Source organism: Octodon degus, unplaced genomic scaffold (assembly GCF_000260255.1).
Source record: "Octodon degus isolate 3935 unplaced genomic scaffold, OctDeg1.0 scaffold00027, whole genome shotgun sequence".
Lineage (NCBI taxonomy): Eukaryota > Metazoa > Chordata > Mammalia > Rodentia > Octodontidae > Octodon > Octodon degus.
The window spans coordinates 2,982,283-2,992,487 of record NW_004524603.1 but is presented as its reverse complement, the minus strand read 5'-3'; the positions used below and the strand labels follow the sequence as shown (position 1 = coordinate 2,992,487).

Here is a 10,205-nt window from a genome sequence, read left to right as displayed (position 1 = left end):
TCACTGTCTTATCTGAACATGTGGAAACCGAGATGGTGCCCTGCGGGTGCTGAGCACACAGCTCCCTCTGGACTAGACCCTCCTAAGGGTCAAGGCTGGGCCCAGCACAGTGCGGAGGAGAGGGCGAGTGGCTGCTGTGTCTGGGCCTGCCCCGAGTGAGGGTCAGGCAGGCTGCGGCCCCTTCAGGCGGTGCTGCAGGCTGGCCACAGAAGTGTCCTTAGCACAGTCGCCACCAGCCCACAGGTGACCTGGCTGGCCCTTTCTGCCTCCCAGACCTCAGGCCCCTCTCCTTCCTGCAGGGTCTGAAGCACAGGCAGGGCACTGCCGCCATGCCCAGTCAAAAGGTTTTGTCCCCGCCTCCCGGCTGCAGCCTCCAGCCAGCAGCTTCCCTCCCTGGGCACTCTTAGCAGGACACCCACATGTTCCTATGCAGCAGTAAGGCAGCTCGGCTCTGCTTCTTCCCTGGGGCAGAGGGCACCGGCATGGGCACAGCCTCAGTTATCAATGGCCTCCATGCTGTCAGCAGGGAAGCTCGGAGCTGGAGAACGCTGGCTTGAAACTCCAGCCTGGGACGTGAAGAGAGCCCGTGCCTGGGAGGCTTCACCCAGCATACTTCCAGCCTGCACAGGGCGCCAGAAATCTGAGACCATGCAAACCGAGTCAGCCCTGGGCAGTGCTGGCCACAGAGCGCGCCGGCCCCTCACTCAGGGAAATTCAGTCTCCACTGCTTTTTTTTTTTTTAGGGAAGCATCTACAGGGTGTTCCAGGCCTTACTACTATATCGGACTCTTAGTGATCTGCCTGTTTATAGTCTTCTAAGAGCTGGGATTACAGGTGTGTGCCATCATGCCCAGTCTCAATTGCCATCTCAGAGCATCCCAGGGGCAGGGCTGGCACGGCAAGCCTCAGGGATTGAACCCCAGCCCCTTCACCTGCTTGCAGGCACTTCAATCCGCTGAGCTATTTGGCTAGCCCTTCCACTGTCTTTTTTTGAGCCAACTTCCTTGGCACTGATATTTAAGACCCTGTTGTCCACAGACGCTCCCTGGGACCTGGACTGTCCTAACCCACGCTGCTGTGAAGGCCAGGCCTGAGCCAGCCCCGGCTGCCTGACCCCAGCCTGGGGGGAATAGTGAGGAGGAGCTTGGGTGAGTCCAAGGCACCTGCTGTCCAGGTGAGCCAGAGAAACAGCCCAAGCCGAGCCAGCGTGTTTATCTCCCGGGCAAAGCTGCGGCCGTGTTGAAGAAGGCAACTTGGAGTAGCTCGGGTCTAGTGGGTCCTGAGGACTGGGCTGTGACCCTGAGAGGGTAGCATGTCGAGCCATTTGGCAGCCAGGACAGTGCAGCTAAACAGGAAAGATGACTCTAGAGCTGCCTGCGAAAGGGACGAGAAGGGCAGGATCAGCGGGCCGGACTCAGAGGGCGCCGCTCCAGGGCTTCATGGTGAGCTGCTTGAACTGGGACGCAGTTTTTAGGCACCTAGCGTATTTTTCAATCATAATTTTCTCTTTTTTATTTTTTGCCCAAGACCCTTTGGCTCACAGGAAGACAGTATACATGCATATGCGCTCATTTCATTTTTCCTCAGATAGGGGCCTGGGTGAGGCCTCCACCTCTCCTGTGTCCTGCTCTCTGAAGGCCGACTGACCCTGGCCCCAGGGCTCTGTGGTTTTCTCATCTGTCGCAGGATGTCCAGAGCTGTCTGCGTTTCCTTTGTGTCATACATGTGGAGGGGAAAGATGGGCCCCAGGGCGCCTCCAAACACCCAGATGTGTATTGTTGTGTTTTTTAAATTCATTTTACCCCAAACAATAAAGATTTCCATAAACTTATTTAAACTGCCTCAGGCCTGATCCCTATTGAAAGCTCCATTTCGGGGCTGGGGAGAAAGCTCAGTGGAATGACTGCTTGCCTGGCAAGCGCAAGGTCCTGAGTTCGATCCCTGGTACCACCAAAAAAAAGACGAAAAACAAACAAAGGTCCATTTAACTGATGGTGACAAAATGGATTCCTGTGACCTCAGGGCGACACGTAAGTGGCCAGGGTCACCGCTGAAATCCAGATCTCTGCTTCCTCCGTGGCCTAGGGTCCAGGTGGACCAGGGAGCGGGTGTGGCAGAGAGAAGTTCTTCGCGTGCCCTGCCCTGTGCCGCCACGTGGCCAGCGTGTCCAAGGGCGTGCCACGCCACAGACACCACAGAGTCATAAGCACTACCGCAGCCCAGCACGGTCCCGAAACACACCGTTCCCCTTGAGCACGGAGACGGCATGCAGGTCGCAGAGTCTGTGCTCCGGGATAAACAGAACTAGAGAGAGAGAACAGGGTTGGGCGCCAAAGTAAGTTCTGTGGATGAGGCCAGCACGCGTGGCTGGGGTCGGTGTTGACAGCGCTTCCCTGGTGCTGCGTCTCAGAGCCACAGCCTCGGATGTCACGGGGATGGCGTTGGTGGCCTTCAGGCTGCACTGACCTTCGTTGTCCAGGAGTCTTCTACCCAGCTCCTTGTCCCCTGTCACAGGGGACCAAACACGCAGCATGGAGTGATTAGGAAGCCAGACGCAACCACTTTCAGGCGCTTCATCCAGGGCATCTTTCTGTCCTGCAAGGGCTGGTGAGTCTTAGAAGTTTTCTGTTCTCACAGATGCATATTTAGAAAAGGGAATGATCAATAAACGGTCTTCTATAATAAAAATAATAATAATAATAATAATAATAATAATAAAACTGTCATGAAGAGCCAGGCCGGGCGGTACATGCCTGTAATCCTAGCACTCCAGAGGCTGAGGCAGGAGGGTCATCACAGGTCTGAGGCCAGTCTGGCCTGCATAGCAAGCCCCTACGTCAGATGAACAAAACTGAAATGAACCTGTTGTGAAGGTGCTGGGTCATGAGTATCACGTAAACGGGGTGTAAGTGCAGAGGCGCCCCGCTCGGAGCTGCCCTGCCGGCCCTCCCTCAGCCTGCACGCTCCCTCTTCTGGGTGCTAGCCTCCGGGTTCCGCCCAGGGAGCAGCTCCTGGTGCTGGCCCCGGCTTCTGCGTCCTTCCTGGCTCCTCCCTCCCGCCACAGTGGGCCTGCCCTTCCTCAGAAACTGCTGGCTGGGGCTGGGGCCTCAGCATCATGGCTCCTCCAGAGGGCAGGCCATTGTGGATTCACAGACAGGAGCTAGGCGTTTGGCAGAGAGGTGGGGAGAGGGGTGTGGAGAAGGAAACAGGCAGGCAGGGAGAGAAGGAGAAAGGGGGATGGGGAGGCTGACCGAGGGATCGCATCCAGCCAGCCCTAGGTGGGAGCCGCCCTTTCCCCACAGCGCCTGGATGGAGCTGGTCTCAGGGGCGTGTATCCCATCTCCTCTTGTGCGAGGTCGGAGCCAGGCCAGGCCACTCATCTGACCCAAGCCGCCCTGAATCCCTCGCACTAGCAACGGCCCCTGTCTCGTGCTTAGCACCTCTGTGAAGTTACCAGCTCCCAATAAAGAAATGAACCAAGGAAACAGAAGCGGGAATGTGCACCCCACTGCACCCCGCAGTGACTACTGATAAGCTTGCCAGTTGCTCAGTGTCATTTGGAACACGGGCTCCTTGCCTCGGAGTCATCTGTGGTCCCTCTGAATACAGGGACATGAGCACTGGGCTGCTTTACCGTCCGGACACAGACGCACCATTGATTCTGTAATTCGTGGCCACCTTCTCCTTACAGTAAATGGTCCGTGGTACATAACAGGAATTCTCGTCAGAGCTCTTCATGGTGGATAAATATAGGAAGGAAATGCATTTGAACAACGGAGTGGGCCCGAGTGTGGGGAGACGCGCCCCTCGTCGCCGCGTTCGTTCTCTCCCCTTCATCCTCGCAGCTGCCCGTGAGCGCTCTTCATCTTAAGGAGGCAGTTCCAGCCCCGGCTGGTATTTGCCACACTCGGGCGGGCGCAGCAGGAGAAATCCTACCTAGCATTTCCCTGAGCGCTTTGCTTGTGTCAGTAAACACAATGAATAATTAATTGGTGCCACTTGTAGAGGGCCCTGAGGGTGGCTTTTGGATTGCTCTGCTGGCACTGGCATGAGGCACAGGCGCCGGGAGCTGATTCGTCTCTGCTCCCAGCTCAGGCGCCAGAAATTCCACAGGAGCCCGAGTGTGGCCCCTCCACCCCAGGCTCTGCCCATGCCTGTGTGTCCCCTGCAGGGGACAGTGGCCCGGCTCTGTCCTTCTAATTGCTGAGCACCCTCCAGCCCTCAAGCTGGCCACCTCTTCCACCGAGAGCCTTTGCCAGGAAGGGTCAGCGCCCACCTACTCCCTCGTCGCACCCTGAGCTTCCTGCCCACCGTGTGCGCAGGCGTCACCCAGGTTGCCACGTGTGCCCCTCCCACGGGCAGTCTGCTCTGCGTGGGTCTGCAGTCCACCACTGTGGCCACCGCTTGTGTTACAAAGCTGTTATGCAGTACACAGACGCAGTTACGCTCAGCTACCGTAGAATACTGCAGTGGGAAGCGGGAGTCGGTGAACGCAGAGCTGACAGATGCGCCTCCCCTGAAGCACCCCCCCCCCGGGACTCCGCAAGGGCACAGTAGGGGAGATCCACACCCCAAAGTCCCCGTGCGACTCCCTGCTCCCTGAGCCAGGCGGCACCTGGGGCTTGTAGAACCGCTTTCTTCCTGGTCTTCACAGACTTCAGCATGAACCCCTCACAGCATGGTTTTGATTGCTTTTAAGCTATATAGAAATAGAATCGTTCACCATGCAGCCCGTGCGTCTACCCACTTAAAGTTGCAAGACTCTCCTGTGCTCTGCTACATGTGTTGGTCATTATTTCTGTGGCTGCACAGAATCTCCTTCCACGGACCACACCACTGTGGCAGGCAAACCAGTGGTACCCTGATACCAGCCCCACTGAGATATCCATGGCCTGTCCCAAAAACCTACGAACATGGAAGTGCGTGGTTCAGGGGAATTAATCCTACATGTGAAATTCAGATATTTCAAGGACTCGGGGGACCCCTGTAATCCCTGAACTCTGGAAGGTAAGACATGAGAACCACAAGTTTGATCCTAACCTGGGCAATTTAGTGAGATCCTGTCTCAAAATAATAAATAGGTTGGGCATATAGCTTGGTGCGAAAGCCCTGGTTTCAATCCCCCAAATAAAAATAAAAAGATAGTGTAAGCATTAGTGAGTTGCACCTGTGGCTGATTTCTCTGATAGTATCTGCTTGCCTGGCTATGCACTTAGATCCACAGCTGTTCCCAGGGATCTGTGGATGGATCCCACTTCTGTTCTTGGTATAACTTGAGGCCTGCAGTAGCTAAAGCCTCTGACAGCCCCAGCTCCAGGGCGTTGCAGGACCCCTGGCTGGGACTGTGACGGAGGGGCCGTGGCTTCTGCAGGGGCAGACTTCCTCCTGAGGGGCTGTGGGAGGGCAGCTAAGTGGCACACAGGGCTTCCCTGGGCAGACACCCGCTTTCTACTGGATGGGATAGTCTGTCCCAGGAAATTATACGTAGAACTAGCAAAGGAGTTGTTTCAAAATGACCAACTGCCCGAGTGAGCAACTGGTATTTACATCCGGCTTCTTAGTCGGGCTCGGTCACGTCACACCACGCACACGGGGCAGGTGCCCTGCCGGTGACCAGATGCCACGCCGTCTGGCACCCAGAGCCAGGCCCGCGGCCCTTGCGGTGAGCTTATGTTCTTTGTTCCCTGGTTTCCAAAATCAACTCAAGCTAGCTAAAGTGAAACAGGACAGAAAGATTTCATCAGCTAACGGCGCATGTTATTAAATCCGAGGGGGAGGGGGAAATACATCCCAGAGGAAAATGATGTTAAAAAACTGGAAACCAGGAAGGCGCATTCTGTCCCTCGTGGCCTACCCAGTCTCCCTTCCTGTTAGCCTCCAACCTCCTTCTGAACCTCCTCTTATATGCAAATAAGCCCTCAGCTCCTCCCCTGCCTCGGCTTCTGGGGTCCACAAAACCCAGCCAAGGAGACTCTGGCAAGTTTTAACTCCACACTTAAATGCCTGAGTTCAAGCCCCAGTTCCACAAAACAAAACAAAACAAAACAAAACAAAACGAAAACCCTGGAGCAGACTTCAAGAAGAGAGGACAGGGGCCTGGAGCAGAGTGTGACCCCTCGGTTCTGGGGGAGTTGGGCACTTTCTGGGGTGCTTCTTCCAGTGTTGCTCTTCCCTGCTGGAACATTGGTTGGGTAGCAAACCTGCCTAGAGAGATATCTTCACAGCATTTCAGCATCCGCCACTGAGCTGCTGGTAGCTCTTGTCTTTGAGACTTGTTAGTCACCTAATATTTAGGAAGCACCTGTGGGAGCTTTGACACTCAAGACGATGCACTGAACTTGCAAAAAAAAAAAAAAAACAGTATAGAAAGCTCATCTCAAAACCGTCGCTGGGTGCAGTGCGTGCTGGGAAGACAGCCGCTACCTACAGATGCCAAGACGCTCTTCTCAGACCCCACAATGGGTGTGATGCAAACGCTCGACCTTATGTTCTGTTGCTGTCTTCGGTGGCCGTGTGTCCACAGAGCTGCGCTGTGACATTTCTTCCGAGGTGACCAGGTCACCGTGCCATTGCTTTGGGGAATTTGTGGAACTTCCTGATACCTTGAAAACATTCTATCAAAATAGATCTCAGTTAGGCTGAGCTCTGAAAGTAAGAATAATGTGCTCAGAATGGGTTTCGTAATAGAACCTATCAGTCCCAGTCATTTAGGCTGTGCAAACGTAAAATAAATCCAGCCCTGGTGTTAGCAGGTAAATTTGCAAGTGAAAGGAACTCAGAAGGAATGTTAACACAGGCACTGGAGTCAACCATGCAACTGATTTGTGTTTTGGGGTTCTTATAGGAGTAACAGAGCAAGAGTTCTGTCTCCGGATTTAATTTTGTAGACTACGGGCAGAGGGCTGGAAGCCACCTTCAGAATGAGGTGGGAAAAATGCTGGCGTTTGAGCCCTCCGGTGCAAAGTGGAAAGTGAGGTCACCTCACTAAGCCTCCAGGTTTGTGGGAGGAAGGACCGAGCGATCCTGAAGGCTCGCACAGTGCGGGGTTGGAGGGCCGAGGAGAGGGCTGGGGCGGCTTTTAGAGCACAGGAGGAGCACAACCCCGGGTCCCCCCACTTGATGGCTGTGGGGATTAAGTAGCCACTCTGGTGTCACCAAGATGGTGACTCTGCGTAATGAGCTCCCAGACCTCCAGAGGTGGGCTGGCCAAGCCCACTTCACTTCTGATTAATCAGCAGGCTTTCCTGGAGCCTTTTGGCATGCTCCACCGCTCCCCACTCACGCAGCATGGATGCCTCAGTCTCTGGGAAGTCACTACTCAGCCTGCCCGCCCGCCACCTCCCAGACTCAGTGTTTCTTGGTGTCTTGTACCACATCCCTCTCCCATCCTCACAGCCGCACCCAGCAAGGCGACAGTAGGGAGGAAGTCTCAGCCACAGGAAGTGCCCCGCTGCACGGTGCCATGCTGGGTGGGTGGCGCACTGCGGTACGCTTGGCCAGCAGATGGTCTTCACGCCCAGCTGCCCCTGCCAGCTGTACCCCACCGCTGATTTACGCAAAGCCTCAGAATTTTTTAAACTGTCGACTTTTCTGGCTACCTCCTAGACAAGACCTCTTGCTGTGGGGGTGGGGGCAGAAGCAATTTGCTAGACTCAGCCACTCCTGAAGGCTGCCAGATAGAAGCGGCCACGGGCTGGCGAGACAGTGCACCACTGTGCGAAATAGTCAACTGGCTTCCTCCTGCCCGCTGAGAGGGCCATCTGGTTGACCCCTCTGCCTCCAACTCGGGGAAATAAAACGCAGACTTGCCAGCTGTCCCTTGGTGGCTGGCACTGCCCCTCTTCTGGGCACCTGCCAGCTCCCACCATGGTGCCATCCCCCGCTCGCCTAGCTCCCTGCACTGTGCTCTTCTTCCATTACTAGGAGTCCGTCCACCCTCGCTCCTGCTCTGGGCAGCTCCTCCTGTGCCTTTAGCTGCACTTTCCTTCCATGAAATCGTCAAGTCACACGACGTGTACACAGGACGGCCGGCAGGCTCACCTGCCGCGCGGGGACAGCTAAGCTTCGTGGTGGACGCATGTGCATGTCACCTGCATCACCCTCCTCTCGGGACTTGGCACAAGTGAAGACTCTGACTTCACCTCGTTAGAGCAAGCGGAGGAGGCCCTGAAAGGGAGGCGGAGGGGCGTGGTCAGTGTGTCTTTTTCTTCCTTTTTAAGTGTAAGGCATTTAAAGCCCTTTTGATTTCCTTGCCACCCTGGGTATCAAAGGTTCCTGAAACATTACTTGGTGTAGATGGCAACAAATACGAAAGCAGCGTCTGAAGTTTTGAGAGCTTAGTAAGTTTTAATGTGCTCTCAAATATATTTACGCCTAATCCTCGGTGCCACCTGGGCGCTCAGCTTGGGCCCCACTCCTTCCTCCTCGCAACCTGCACTTTCTGCAGTTCTTAGAGTCGTCTCCATCCTGTGGTTTGCTCCTGCTCAGATGCTGCGAAGTACGGGAGAGGAGAGAAGGGGATCCAGGAGATTAGCTCAGACAGGAACAGACGGCAGCTTTTAGCAGGGTGGAGAGAAGGCAGGCCCAGGACCTGCTGCAGGCGTGCAGGTTCCACCTCCTGTGTGCGCTGGGGAGGAAAATAACACAGCATGCGAGAAAGTCATCCTCAGGCTGGCTCAAGGCCCACCACCCTGAGCTATTTTAACCCGCAGGAATGTCACATGAGACACCAAGCTGTAGCCGCAGAGACTAAGATGATAACAGCCCGTAAAGATGCAATGTGCATTCAGAAAATGTAACTTAGGGGAAAGTGTCATTTGTTTTAATTTGTTTCTTGTTTCCCATTTGCCTGAGTTAAAATTAGGCATCCATCACAGTGACGTCACAAGGGGCAGTGAGTTGCCCTCTGTGTCTGTTTGAGCCACCCTCCTTGCTGAAGGAGTGACCTGCCAGGGTCCCCGCTGAGTGCCCGTGCACCCTGGTGACACAACCCATTCTGCTCTTGGGCAGTGTGAATGGCCTGGGTCTCCTTGATCTATTTGCACCTCTGTGAAAATCCTTTCTGGGTCCTGTTCTACCTTCTGCCACTGCGGAGTAAGTTGTCTCCCTCTTCCGCATGATGCCTTCCTTCCGCAGGGGCAGCGCTGAAGCATGGGTATTGGAGGGTGGCCTCGTCCATCAGCCTCGTTCATAGCACCAGCTGTGCTGGGTCAACTCTCTAGACTCTTTATGTCACTGCCAGTGATGACACCAATCCTGCCCGCCGGTCACACTGCGGGGCGGTCTGGCTCAGAGCACACACTGTCCTTATTTCACTTGGCACGGCCTGGCGCAGCCTGGGGGCTTCCTCCCTCCCGTGGGTGAAGGTGTGCTCGTGCAGCCCTGTCTATACTTGGAGGTCAGCACTGTGTTCTTTGAGGGTGGCCAGGGTCACGTGAGCTGTAACTATGGGCACTGTCTTGGTTACTTTTCACTCGTTGCTAAGACAAAATGACACCCAAAATGAAGGAAGGAAAGGTTTACTTCGCTCACAGTTCGTGGGGGCTTCAGACCGTACTCAGCTGGTTGCAAGGCTGGGTGGCAGCACAGGGACAGCAGTTCAGGGCGGCAGAAGACAGCAAAGCATCAAGAGCCAAAAGGGGAAGCAACCGCCGCCACCTCTCTCCCTTCCTCACATTATAAGCAGGCTACCCCGGGCTGGGGTGTAGAATTGCACAATGTCCACACCCTGCTCTCGCACAGATGAGGGTGTGTACAGCATAAGAACCCCAGCCCTCTGCTGTCACTTAGTTAAACTTCTAAACTTCTCACGCTGACACAGTGCATCGACCAGCACAGGCACCAAATGGGAGCTCAGATCTTCCCCTACGCGGAAGCTCCGTGTGTGATGCGACCACCGGCCCTTAGCTGCGTCTCTAAAATTTGTTTTTGCATAATTGCTAGTAAGTGTTACTGATGGGCTGTCGTATTTATTGCTCATCATTGTTAATATTGCTGGCTTTGCCCTCGGAGAATCCCAGGTTGGACTGTAAATCAAGGAGCTGAGAATTTGTCTCTGTAGCCGGATTGCTGGCTTCGCCCTTCACACCCGTCAGCGGTGTCTGCAGACCCCTCTTCCCGCTCAGTCCTTGCTGCTTCGGAGAGGTCTTGGTGTAGGACGGGGACAGGGAGCTGCCCAGGGAGGAGCGAGCTGGGAGCCAGAGACC

At 55.1% G+C, this 10,205-nt stretch overlaps 1 protein-coding gene across 3 annotated transcripts in view; it reads left to right on the top strand.

Annotated features, from left to right (window-relative positions):
• Positions 1 to 10,205, top strand: part of Dpp6 (dipeptidyl peptidase like 6) — an 840,304-nt gene that overhangs the window by 530,245 nt on the left and 299,854 nt on the right. The gene's annotated exons all lie outside the window — the stretch shown is intronic.